The sequence below is a fragment of the Epinephelus fuscoguttatus genome, linkage group LG23 (genome assembly GCF_011397635.1).
Source record: "Epinephelus fuscoguttatus linkage group LG23, E.fuscoguttatus.final_Chr_v1".
NCBI lineage: Eukaryota > Metazoa > Chordata > Actinopteri > Perciformes > Serranidae > Epinephelus > Epinephelus fuscoguttatus.
The window spans coordinates 395,109-408,080 of NC_064774.1; the positions used below are offsets into that span (position 1 = coordinate 395,109).

At 41.3% G+C, this 12,972-nt stretch overlaps 1 pseudogene; it reads left to right on the forward strand.

The window, feature by feature from the left end:
- The window catches only part of LOC125884152 (NACHT, LRR and PYD domains-containing protein 12-like), an 88,426-nt pseudogene that overhangs the window by 50,708 nt on the left and 24,746 nt on the right, over nt 1–12,972 (forward strand).

The window sequence follows — 12,972 nt, forward strand, 5'->3', positions numbered from 1 at the left end:
GTTGCTGCTGTTATTGTGTGTGTATCCATTCAAATGCCCTGTTTCATGCTGTGCCCTACCTGCTGTTTGTTGTTGTATATATTGTAAATAAATTTGTATTACGTAACAAAAAAAAAAAAATGTAAGTTTCTTTTTTAATCAACTATAAATCTAATCATAATATACAACACAATATAACATACCTCACAGCCTGAAAATTGGAGGGAAAAATGTACATCAGTGAACAACAAAGTCATTGTGAATTGAATGAATTCATTAAGTTTAATAAGTTATCATATATACAGTAGTAATACATATAAATAAATAAAACCAACTTCTTGTTTGTCCTGTTTGCGGCAAGGAAGTGACGATCGATGACGTCACGTTACGTTGCATCTTGGGTAATTTGAGTGTGAGTAGTATTGTCATGATGTATACTCAGCATTTCTGGCGAATCTAGTATGCATCCGGGAACTTCTCGCATACTCAAAATCGCATGCTGCGCAGTGTAAACACACTGCATACTCAAAGAGTTAGTATGAGTAGTAGGTAAGTATGCGGTTCCGAACACAGCCTCTGTGTTACTGTCAATAAATAATTTCCCATGAGTCAAAGGGGGGGAGGTGCCAACAGAGAGGAAGAGCGGAAGTGAAAGTGTAAAGTCAGTGGTGTGTTCAGACTCCATGTTAAACTGCACAGAGCAGTGAGAGGAAGACAGGTGGTGTGAGACACGGTGAGTGTTGATGTTTATTCATTGTTTAGTGTGTTCTAGGGGAGAGTAACGCTCTTGTGTCAACTCTTTGAATGTGCGTCACAGTGAAAAGCTCTAGTACCGCGAGCAGCGGCACTTTATAGACACACAGAGAGAAAAGGGGGACTCTGCCGAGGGATTGTGGCGCAGTTATTGCAGCAGGACTGCTGTACCTGCAGAATGAGGAGGAGGCTGCCCAGCTGAGGAGGCAGAGCCCAGAAAGACAGCGGAGGATGAGGATGAGACATGTGATGCTTGCGTGTCTGTTCGATGTGTTTGTCCAGTTGTGGACAAAGTACCCAGGAAGATCACAACAAAGAACAGAAACTCAGTCACAAGTCAAAGTGCTGCATACCAAATCTGACTTGAGTAAAAGTATCTGGGTATTGTCAGCAGAATGTAGGACTACTTCAGATGAAGAGTTCAAAGTGCTCATGATGCACAGTGACCCAGTTTCAAGTGTTGTGATCATCATACACATGAATATGTATTGAGTATTAATTGATCAGCGTCGGCTACATGTGAGCAGCATTTAAATGTTGTCATGGTAGAACTGATTTTAACACCTGTCACTGGTGCACTAGTCTGATCTATAACAACACACAGCAACTTGTAAATATGAAACAACAACATATAAAACAAACTATCTGAACAGTAACTATAGCTATCAGATAAATGTAGCTGGAGTAGAATGTACAGTATTTCCCTCTGAGTAAATGGAAATACCCAAAGTACATCAGATTTGTACTGAAGTACAGTAGCTACTTGAGTAAATATACTTAGTTACTGTCCATCACTGCATTTGTCTCATCATTATGCTTTCTGTCTACATGTTTATGGAGACTTGACAGTTTACTTGGTACACCTAGAAAAAACAACAGCAGTTTAATATTCAGTCTGACATTTTATTGAAGTGTTGAGTTGTAGATTGTGGTGCTGTTGAACTGTACTGGATTACACTGACAGCAGTTTGTCATTTAGTCTGTCCTCACCAATATAAATGGATCACACAGGTCAGGTGTGAAGAGGAAAAGTTTATTCAGCCACGCTTACATGTTACAACATTTAATAATATAAGAATATATCTTACACTGAGACTGAATGTTGCCCATTAGACATTCCCCAAACGAATTACATTTCATATTTAACCACTACAGAGATACAGTGATGAATTTAAAAGGACGACCCGAGAGAGGCTGCTCTCAGTGGGACACACACATGTTTATTATGTATGAGCGCTGACACCGCTGTCATCTAGCGGACCTCAGTCACATTCAGCTGGGCTCTATATTAAAACATCGACCACGGGTCTGACGTTTAAACTACGCATGAAAACACTACGTTCTGTGACAAAACAACAGTCACATATCGGTAATTATGGCTTACAATTGTGCGCCTTTCCCTCACTTGTCATTTTCCGATGATTGCTGTGAAATGCATGCTGGGATACCTGGCTGTCTGAAGTCCACACAAGTCTGCTCCGATGCATCCCCGGTGAAATGGGTGTGTTGAGAACACATCCGGGAATTTGGACTGAACTTGGCTAGATGTGAACTTTGAGTTGGAACAGTACTTGGGCTGTGACTGATGACGCGTCACAAGAACACAAGAACACAAGAACACAAGTCCACACATGAACGCATATTGAGAAACGGCTTGACAGTTTCCAGCAGCCTTTAGTCTGTACAGGAAGTCACAGAAACACTCACATCCTGTCAGATATGATGGTGATTTATTCAAATATAATCAGACTCATATATCAGTTTGTTCTCAGTCTCCAGTTGTTTTAATTCTGATAGATTGATTTATTAAAATGCTTTACAGGCGATCTGTAGTTTATGTTCATGGTTCAACCTCCATTTGACATGAATTCTCCTGTAAATCAGCATCATATCAGTTTGACCTGTCCCCTCAACTACACAGGCTGAATAAACTGTGTCTGACTATAAGCTTCATGTTTGATACAAGACAACAGCTTTCATTAAAGATCAGTCAGATACAGTCAGGGCTTCACATCTGTACACATGTTAGTTTAAGAATGACCACCAGTCTGTGTGATGTTAAATACTTCAATAATGAAACAGTCCAGTGTTAATGTACAGTAGACTCTGTGTAGTTTATGATGAATGTATTCAGTCTGTGACGACTTAACTTCACCATCAGTCACACAACATGTTTTCTGTCACAGAATAAATCGTTAGGATTTTAACGATTCTGATTCCTTACTGATTCCTTCTTAACGGTCCGATTTCTTAGCGATTCCTACATTATATTCATTGTACTTGCTATACTTAAATAAGTATAATAAACACAAATGCAATCATACAAATACAAAAACTTCATTCTAACTGTTGCACAGTACAATTAGATGAAAATACACATTTGTGTGTGGTGTGTATTTCAGATTTAGAGCTTGTATCATCTCCCTGAGAATATATAACAACAAAAAGCGATTCTCTGATTTCTACAGTAACACTATTACCTCAAATTAACCACAGCAATGTAATAAAAAATACTTATATGTATTCATGCTTGGCCACTGTTATTTACGTGACAACACCTGAACAGAACACACACACACATTGGCTGTTTGTTTCTACCGCTCCCCTCGCTGGAAGTCTCAGACCTCCTGCTGCCCGCCTCCGCCTTGATTAAACGCTGAAAATAAAATATAAGAGGGAGACAAGTGTCTCCTATTTTATCTTATTTTGTTATATTTCTCCCTCTCCCCTCGCTGAAAGCGTCGGACCTCCCGCCACCCGCTCCCGTCTCAAACACGGAGGTCTCCCTCTCCGCTGAGCACCCACGGCGCACGCCCGGCCTGTTAAAGCCTGTAACCATGACAACTGTGTGACACAAACTCAGTGCTTTAGTAATTAAATAATGTCGGGCTCGGTCAGGTTCGGGCAGAAATATGTGGCCCGTGCCGCACTCTAATGGAAATGCACATGACGTTTTTTTTTTTACAATATAGGAACCGTTTGCAGGAACCGTTACTCCAAATGTGATGGAACCAGTTCCAAAAAAGAACCAGATCCGGATCCCAACCCTAGACACATCAAATCTAAATCTCTGAAATTCTACTAAAATGAAAAGTTGATCTCAAACGTCATATTGTTGAGTCAACATCTAAACCAATCAGCTGTTAGATCTGGTAATGGTTTTGCACAGCGGCGACCGGATCTTTGCTCTCAAACCACAAAACTTGTGATGGCACAACAGTCTCCTTCAGTACATTATTCTATGCTTTCTTTTGATTTTCACATTGGCAAGTCATCCTGTTTAATTTGTCTTCTGATTAAATCGGAACCGTTGAAACAAGTTGTAGGAAGCCTCTGCAAGTAACTGGTTGCTGGCAGACACTCTGTGCTGCAATAAAATGGTTAATCAGCAGTGCCGTGCACTGTAGAGCCGATGCGCCACTGGTTCTGCCGGCCTGAACAGAATATAATGTCTATAGCCTTACTGTTGTGTACAGCCTTATAGTACTGAGCTGAGTAGTGATGCGCGGGTCGACCCGTAACCCGCGGGACCCGCAAATGGACCTGCGGGTCGGGCAGCAGTGATCGTCTGTTAAATCGGTCTGTAAATGATATTTTGACATTAATGGCTATTACTGTCATGGCATCCGAAGGTGACAGTGTGCGGTCGTTTTCAAAACACACTTGTGTCACACACTCCAAAAGAAACTTGTTGAAACTTTTTATTGTACAAAACGGGGGAAACAAACGTTGACAAAAACGGTTCCATAATTCAAATTAAATTCAAAAGATAACGAAAAAACAGCTACAAGTTAGAGGGAAAAGTGATAAAATGGTAAAACTTGGCATTGATCCACAGCCTCAGACGGATGCGCTCAAGCGTGCCGTGTGCACAAGCTCAGTTGGTAGGCTATACTATATTTTCACATTTTTAACAATGCAATTTAAAAGTTTTGATTTTTATTGATAACCTACATTTACCAACAACAAATAGACTACATTTAGCACCAAAAAAATATGTAAAAAAAAAAATAAATAAGAAGAATTAAAAAAAAACAAAAAAGAAAAACGAATATCGAATACCAAATTTTCATAACCAATACCTACCCATAGCAACGAATATTCGAATATCCGAATATTTGGGTACATCCCTAGTCAGAGCAAGTTGGGATGAAGTCTGACACAAAACGAACCAGCATGCATTGTGCGGCGATCACCTGTGATCAAATCTGCGCAGGCCTGGCTCATCTCCAACGAGCCTTTTGTCTCATCCAGATCCATTCATTCATTCATTCATTCATTCCTGTTCTGTAAACACTTATACTGTCGGGGGTCACGGGGGGGCTGGAGCCCGTCCCAGCTGACATGGTGACACTGGGCGAGAGGCGGGTACACAAGGTAAATGCGAATAATAATAATAATGCCTTCACGCTGTGGCCGAAGGCTTCATGTTTTCCAGTTGTCCGTCCATCCATACGTAGAAACGTCTGTTTCATTCTCATGACTGACGTATCTCAAGAAGGCCTTGAGGGACTTTCTTCAAATTTGGCACAAACGTATACTTGGACTCCATGATGAATTGATTAAAACTTGGTGGTCAAAGGTCAAAGGTCAGGGGTCAATCTTACAAAACATGTTTTTGGCCATAACTCCAGAATTAATTTGCTAATTGTGACAAAACTTCACACACATGTCTAACAGGATAAAATAATGAAGTGATGACATTTAATATCCAAAAGGTCAAAGGTCACCTTCACTGTGACATCATCATGTTCTGCATCAAACACTTCTCTGGTCATTATTAAACGTCATATCTCAGGAACAGAAGGGGAGACATTTGGTCAGAGACTGAGTTGGTGACACTGATCTTGAAACTGTGCTGATTGTATAGATCTTCTGTGTGTGAAGCTTCCATGTTTTCACTGACATGGATGTAAACTGTAAGTGCAGCTTATATATATTTAAAACCCAGCCCAGAACACGGTGTCCCAACTGTCCCAGGGAGTCAGCACTTTGGGAAAATGCACTCCTTGTACATTTAACAAACTGTGCCTTTCACGTTTGGGTTGGGCTCTAAAAACCTGATAAATAGTTAGCAGACGCCTGTATCTGTTCAGAGATCAAATTATTTTCATTACTGTTCAAGTAGTCTGTGAGTAATCAAAGGTTATTTAGTGTCAATACAAAAGTGTCCCAACTGACCCCGCTCTCCCCTACTGTATGTCATAACAATACCCAGCCAATATGTAATCATGTCCTATAAATAAGAAGTTACTGACTTCATCACACTGTGTATGTGTGTTACAGTTCTCTCAGATTTGGGAAGATGGCTGATTTGGAGGCAGACGGGGACAGATCAGAGTCTCCAGTGTCCAGCTGTCAGCTGTCTGTGAAGAGTGACCACAGTAAAGGTTTTCCTCTAAACTTCAGTAATGAAGCTGGACCCTCAGACACAAAGTAAGGGACTGTTTCTACTGTAAACTGACCTGAAGATGATTCTGTTTTTATTATTATCTGATAATCTACACCACAACACTGTTTTTATAATGACATGAGGTATTGTTTTATTCAGTCATCGGGGATGTCCTGATCAAGTTATTTGGCTCTGATCAGAGTCCTTTAAATCTGGCTATCTACTGAAAATAGAATATAACAATAAAATATGCAGTTAAATAGAGCACAGTATATAAGAGCAGCACTGAGAGAAGAAATAAGAAGGAAACTAAATTACCTGTATATTTACAAGGGTGTTCAGATAAAGGAGACACGTAGCTGCTGGTGGGTAAAACACAGGCAGCGCCAACGATGATACTGTTTGAACCTGGTCTTTACAAGGACTAATAATATGTGTCAAACATTTGTTGTTTCCACAGACAGAGAGCAGAGTCTCCAGTGTCCAGCTGTCTGTCTATGAAGAGTGACTGGTCCATGATTACTCCTCTAAACTTCAGTAATGAACCTGGACCCTCAGACACAAAGTAAGAGACTGTTGAAAAACATGAGGGAGCTTTTTGCCTTTTGAAAGTCGTCTCACAGTGGAGCACAACATTACTCAGGAGGTTTTCATGAAGCTCCACCATGAGATATTTGAACTGCCTGTGACTGAGTGTGTGAATAAAGCAAATAATTTTCAGCACAGTTTGCAGGACGAGATCTAAATAATGTGTTCATCTCCACAGAGAGAAGAAGAGGAGTCATGTTTCTGTGGAGGAGCAGCCGTCCTGCTGTAGTTTGTGTCAGGACGTCCTGAAGGATCCAGTCTCTACCAGCTGTGGACACTGGTTCTGCAGACAGTGCATCAGCTCATACTGGGACCAGTCTGCTTCATCAGGAGACTCCTCCTGTCCCCAGTGTGGAAAAAGACCCAGAACAAGAGCTGGACTGCAGACAGCCAGTCAGACCAGCACTGTACAAAGTAAGACTGTACATCTGTCTGCTGATGTCATCATGTCTGAAAACAGGATTCTTCTTGGTTTATTTGTGTTGTAAAGTGTAGACATGAAAGATTTTATCAAACTAATGTATAAAACCTTCATTTGTTTGTGTTACTTGTTTTAATGTTGGTCATGAAAATAATCAGAGTCCAGATTTATTTCTTTAGTCTGACATGTTTCCTTCTCTTTCAGCAGACAGTGGTCTGCAGGAGGTTTTAGATGAACATAAGATCAGTCTGAGGAGGAGATGTGAACGTGTGACTGAAGGAAGTGATGAAACAGGAAGTGAAACCCTCCTCAACAGGATCTACACTGAGCTCTACATCACAGAGGGACAGAGTGAAGAGGTTAATACCCAACATGAGGTGAAGCAGCTTGAGAGAGCTTCTAAGATGGAGACCCTCCATGAAACTCCAATCAAGTGTCAGCACATCTTTAAAGCCTTACCTGAGCAACAGAAACACATCAGAGTGGTTCTGACCAACGGCGTTGCTGGCGTTGGAAAAACCTTCACAGTGCAGAAGTTCACTCTGGACTGGGCCGAGGGTTTGGAAAACCAAGATGTCAGTGTGGTGATTCTGCTTTCGTTCAGGGAGCTGAACTTGATCAGAGATGAGAAGCACAGTCTTCTCACTCTGCTCCGTGTTTTCCATCCAACATTACAGAAGGTCACAGCAGAGGAGCTCGCTGTCTGTAAAGTTCTGTTCATCTTTGACGGCCTGGATGAAAGCAGACTGTCTCTGGATTTCCACAACAATGAGGTTGTGACTGATGTCACACAGAAGTCATCAGTCAACGTGCTGTTGACAAACCTCATCGAGGGGAAGCTGCTTCCCTCGGCTCTGGTCTGGATAACTTCCCGACCTGCAGCAGCCAATCAGATCCCTCCTGCATGTGTTGACAGGGTAACAGAAGTCTGAGGCTTCACTGGCGCCCAGAAGGAGGAGTACTTCAGGAGGAGAGTCAGTGATGAAGAGCGGTCCAGCAGAATCATCTCACACATGAAGACATCCAGGAGCCTCCACATCATGTGTCTAATCCCAGTCTTCTGCTGGATCACTGCTACAGTTCTGGATCACATGTTGACTACAGAGCAGAGAGGAGAGCTGCCCAAGACCCTGACTGAGCTGTACTCACACTTCCTGCTGGTTCAGACAAAGAGGAAGAAGCACAAGTATGATGAGGGACATGAGACCAGTCCACCGGAGCTGACGGAGGCTGACAGGGACCTTCTTCTGAAGCTGGGGAGGCTGGCGTTTGAACATCTGGAGAAAGGAAACATCATGTTCTACCAAGAAGACCTGGAGCGCTGTGGTCTTGATGTCACAGAGGCCTCGGTGTACTCAGGAGTTTGTACAGAGATCTTCAAAAGAGAGTGTGTGATCTTCCAGAAAACAGTCTACTGCTTCGTTCATCTGAGCGTTCAGGAGTTTCTGGCTGCAGTCTACCTGTTCCACTGTTTCAAGAACAGGAACACAAAGGTACTGGAGGACTTCCTGGGGACAGACCGGAATAAATACAGATCCCTGGATGTCTTCTTACAGAGAGCCATGAAGAAATCCCTCCAAAGTAAAAATGGTCACCTGGATCTGTTTGTCCGCTTCCTTCATGGCCTCTCTCTGGAGTCCAACCAGAGACTGTTAGGAGGCCTTTTGGGTCGGACAGACAACAGTCCAGAAATCATCCAGAGAGCCATCAACAACCTGCAGAAGATGAACACAAACAATATCTCTCCTGACAGAAGCATCAACATCTTCCACTGTCTGCTGGAGATGAACGACCTCTCAGTACATCAGGAGATCCAAGAGTTCCTGAAGTCAGAGAACAGATCAGAGAAGGAACTCTCAGAGATCCACTGCTCAGCTCTGGCCTACATGCTGCAGATGTCAGAGGAGGTTCTGGATGAGTTGGACCTGAAGAAATACAACACAACAGAGGCTGGACGACAGAGACTGATTCCAGCTGTGAGGAACTGCAGAAAGGCTGGGTAAGTCCAGATGTGATTAACATCATAAATCATTGTAGATTAGTAGTTTAATTCTTCAAATATACACACTATGAAATTCTTATTATTCATAAAATGTTCAAATGATGTGTCTGTTGTATTTTGTCACAGATGTTCTTGAGCTGTTTCAAATGCTGTGAGTGCAAAACACGTAGATGTTTCAGTTGGTTGTGTTTATAGCTGTTGAGTTCATGAACACAGTTTTTGTATTTATTTCTAATCATTGTTCCAGTTGACAGTTTTTCAGCTTTATGTGATGGAGGCGCCATGTGAACCTGATAAAACAAATGATGGACTTCAGAGGTTGTTGTTGAGGTTTTATCACAGCAGCATTTCATCACAGTATGGCAGTATTTGATGGTTCTGAGTGAAAGCAGTAAAGTTATTACTCCATAAACAGATTGTGTAAGGTGTTTTATAGAATCAGACATGCAGATAATACCTGAGTTTATTCACCACTATGCTTAAACATTTAAAATAAGATCTGTATCATTTGCCAAAGGAGATTTCTGAAGTCCTAAAAACTGCTTTTATCCAGTTGTTGCTATCTCTTTTTTCATGCCTCGGCGCCGGCAACAGTCGTGGCCAGAGGCATCATGTTTTTGGGTTGTCAGTCTGTCCACGACATCTCAAGAACACCTTGAGAGGATTTCTTTAAATTTGTCACAAACGTCCAGTTGGACTTAAGAATGAACTGATTAGATTTCGGTGGTCAAAGGTCAAGATCACTGTGACCTCACAAAATATGTTTTTGGCCATAACTCAAGAATTCATTCACTAATTATGACAAAACTTCACACTAATGTCTAACAGGATAAAATAATGAAGTGATGAGATTTTATATCCAAAAGGTCAAAGGTCAACTTCACTGTGACATCATCATGTTCTGCATAAAACACTTCTCTGGTCATTATTAAAGGTCATATCTCAGGAACAGAAGGGAGACATTTGGTCAGAGACTGAGTTGGTGACACTGATCTTGAAACTGTGCTGATTGTATAGATCTTCTGTGCTGTCGGGTTGAAGATGTGTGTGAAGCGTCTGTGTTTTAGAATAAGTAGCTTCTTTGCAGCAACATCCATATTTGAATCATTGTCTACTGTCATGGACACATATGAGTCTGGACAGACATGGATGTAAACTGTAAGTGTAACTTGACTGGTGAAGCATACGACCACGAGGCAGTAATTCTGGTCATGAATCAGCTTTTAATTAGTTTGAATTCTTTGTGTTCTTTTTTTATTCTTAACTATTTTCAGTCCATCAAAACAGGATATTTCAAACTGTTTTATCATCAAATCCATAAAGTAAATATAAAGTGTCTCTTTGACAATAACAGATTTTGTAATATATGTGTCATGTCAGATTTAGTTTCAGTGGACTCTCAGAGACTGACTGTGAAGTCGTGGCCTCAGCTCTGAAGTCCAACCCCTCCCATCTGAGAGAGCTGGACCTGAGTCACAACAACCTACAGGATTCAGGAGTGAAGCAGCTGTGTGCTGGACTGGAGAGTCCAAACTGTAGACTGGAGACTCTGAGGTCAGTTCACTTGCTTATGTAGGTGTTTGTTTGTTTGTTTTTGGATATATATAATATAAATCCTTGACTGAGGTTATAAAGCTTTCAGTGTTTTCAGAAATGTTGTGTCTTTCCAAATGGCTGAACAGTTGGTTATGAAAGGCAGAGAAATGATGATTTAGAACATTTAGACACCATCAAGTTTGAGATTTATCCAAAGAGAATTTAAGATTCCTGAGGTTCTGAGGTTTCTTTGTTTTCATGTTAACGTCACATAATCATTTGAAGTCACAGACCTTTAGACTGCAACAATCAGCAAATAAATAGTCTGCACTGGAAACATCTTGGACTTTAAGGACAGGTTGATATTCTTTCACACTCACACGCCCATTAGGACTGCACCATTAATGATCTGGATTCATACGTCTATGTGATCTCATTTCTAAATGACAAGCATTCACTGGCTCCTGTTTCCCTATGCATCCATGTGTTGACTGATGTGCTGTGGAACAATCCCAGTTGCTATCAAGTGTTTCCTCTATCAGTGGGATCCCCCACCCCCCTGGAAGAAAGCAAATATTTTATTGGTGTTATTGACCTTGTTTATGTGCACTGCTTTGATTTGAGCTCAGTGTGAGAGTCTTTACTGTGTTTTCCTGTCGCTGGGCTGCGTTTCTCTCCCTCCTCCTCGACCCACACAGGTGACGTTACTTGAGTTAACAGCCTCTGGTTACATCACTGTAAGTGGAATAAAATCTTCCAAACGTGTCATTTCTTATTATAATCCACCTAAAAGCAAAGACAGACACATGTGGACTCCAAACTAGTGGAGCTGAAGCTGACAGGCTCCGCCCCCTCCAACAAGCGTGTGTTGAGGCTCAACTGGTGTCTGTGCAGCAGCCCAGAGTTTTCAAAGTGTCTGTGTGTTCACAAGTTTTGTATCTTTGAACTGAATCTCTGTGGTTTGAAGTTTAGTTTCTCTCCTGCGTTGCTGTTTGTACTTTCAGATATCTGCCTTATTTTACCGTTTCATGTTCGCTGTCAGACGGATAAGATTCGTATGAAGTCACTGCAGATGAAAAGCCAATATTTTCTGCTTTGGCTGCTTCACAATAAAAGCTAAACAAAGCTAAAATAACAAAATAACATGGGACTTTTATTGTGAAGAATTTATAGGAAATGACACATCCACTGTTTTACAGCCGCATAACTCAAGACAAGCGTCATATAATGGTCAGTGTGTGTTATTTATTCTAAAGCTGAAACTTTACATTCTATGTTTTATGCCTCTGTGCCGGAGATAGCCGTGACTGGAGATATTATGTTTTCAGGTTGTCCGTCCGTCTGTCCGTCCCATTTTAGTGAAAGTGGTATCTCAAGAAGCCTCAAGGGAATTTCTTCCAGTTTGGCACAAACATCCACCTGGACTCAAAGATCAAATTATTAGATTTTGGTGATCAAGATCACTGTGACCTCACAAAATATGTTTTTGGCCATAACTCAAGAATTCATATGCTAATGATGACAAATCTTCACACTAATGTCTAACAGGATAAAATAATGAATGATGACATTTTATATCCAAAAGGTCGAAGGTCAACTTCACTGTGACATCATCATGTTCTGCATAAAACACTTCTCTGGTCATTATTAAACATCATATCTCAGGAACAGAAGGGGAGACATTTGGTCAGAGACTGAGTTGGTGACACTGATCTTGGGTGTCCACCTTGAAATGATGTTGATTGTATAGATCTTCTGTGCTGTCGGGGGACAATGGATGTGAAGCATCCATGTTTTTACAGACATGGATGTAATGAGAAACTTGACTGGTGCACAGAGGCATACATGTTATTATAACAGACTCTGAAGATTACGTCCAGCACTTTAGTAAATGTTCTATATAAGTCAAGCACTTTGATATGTCCTATGTTAATGTCATCTGTTTAAAGCCCTGTGTAGACAGCAAGCATCTCAGATGTTTTGTTATCTTAGCCGCCATCTTGCCTGTAAGGAAGTCAGGAGGGACAACTCCAGCGGTCACAGCTGAGCAGCATGTGTTGTTGTCTAGAGTCACAGCTGTAATGCAGTCGCCTGGCAGAGGTCTGCACTCTACTGAGTGCACTTTGTAGTTGATGTCTGTAATCATTCCTTCTGTCCATACTGTCTGTGAAGCAGTCCCTTTATAACCTGACTCCAGTGTTACCAGATGGAGGACAAAATCCACAGTCTTGTTTTGTGTCAGAGTTCAGTTTAAACTAATATGAGGCTTCAGACGTCTGAGATACAGTCAGTATTTAGTGT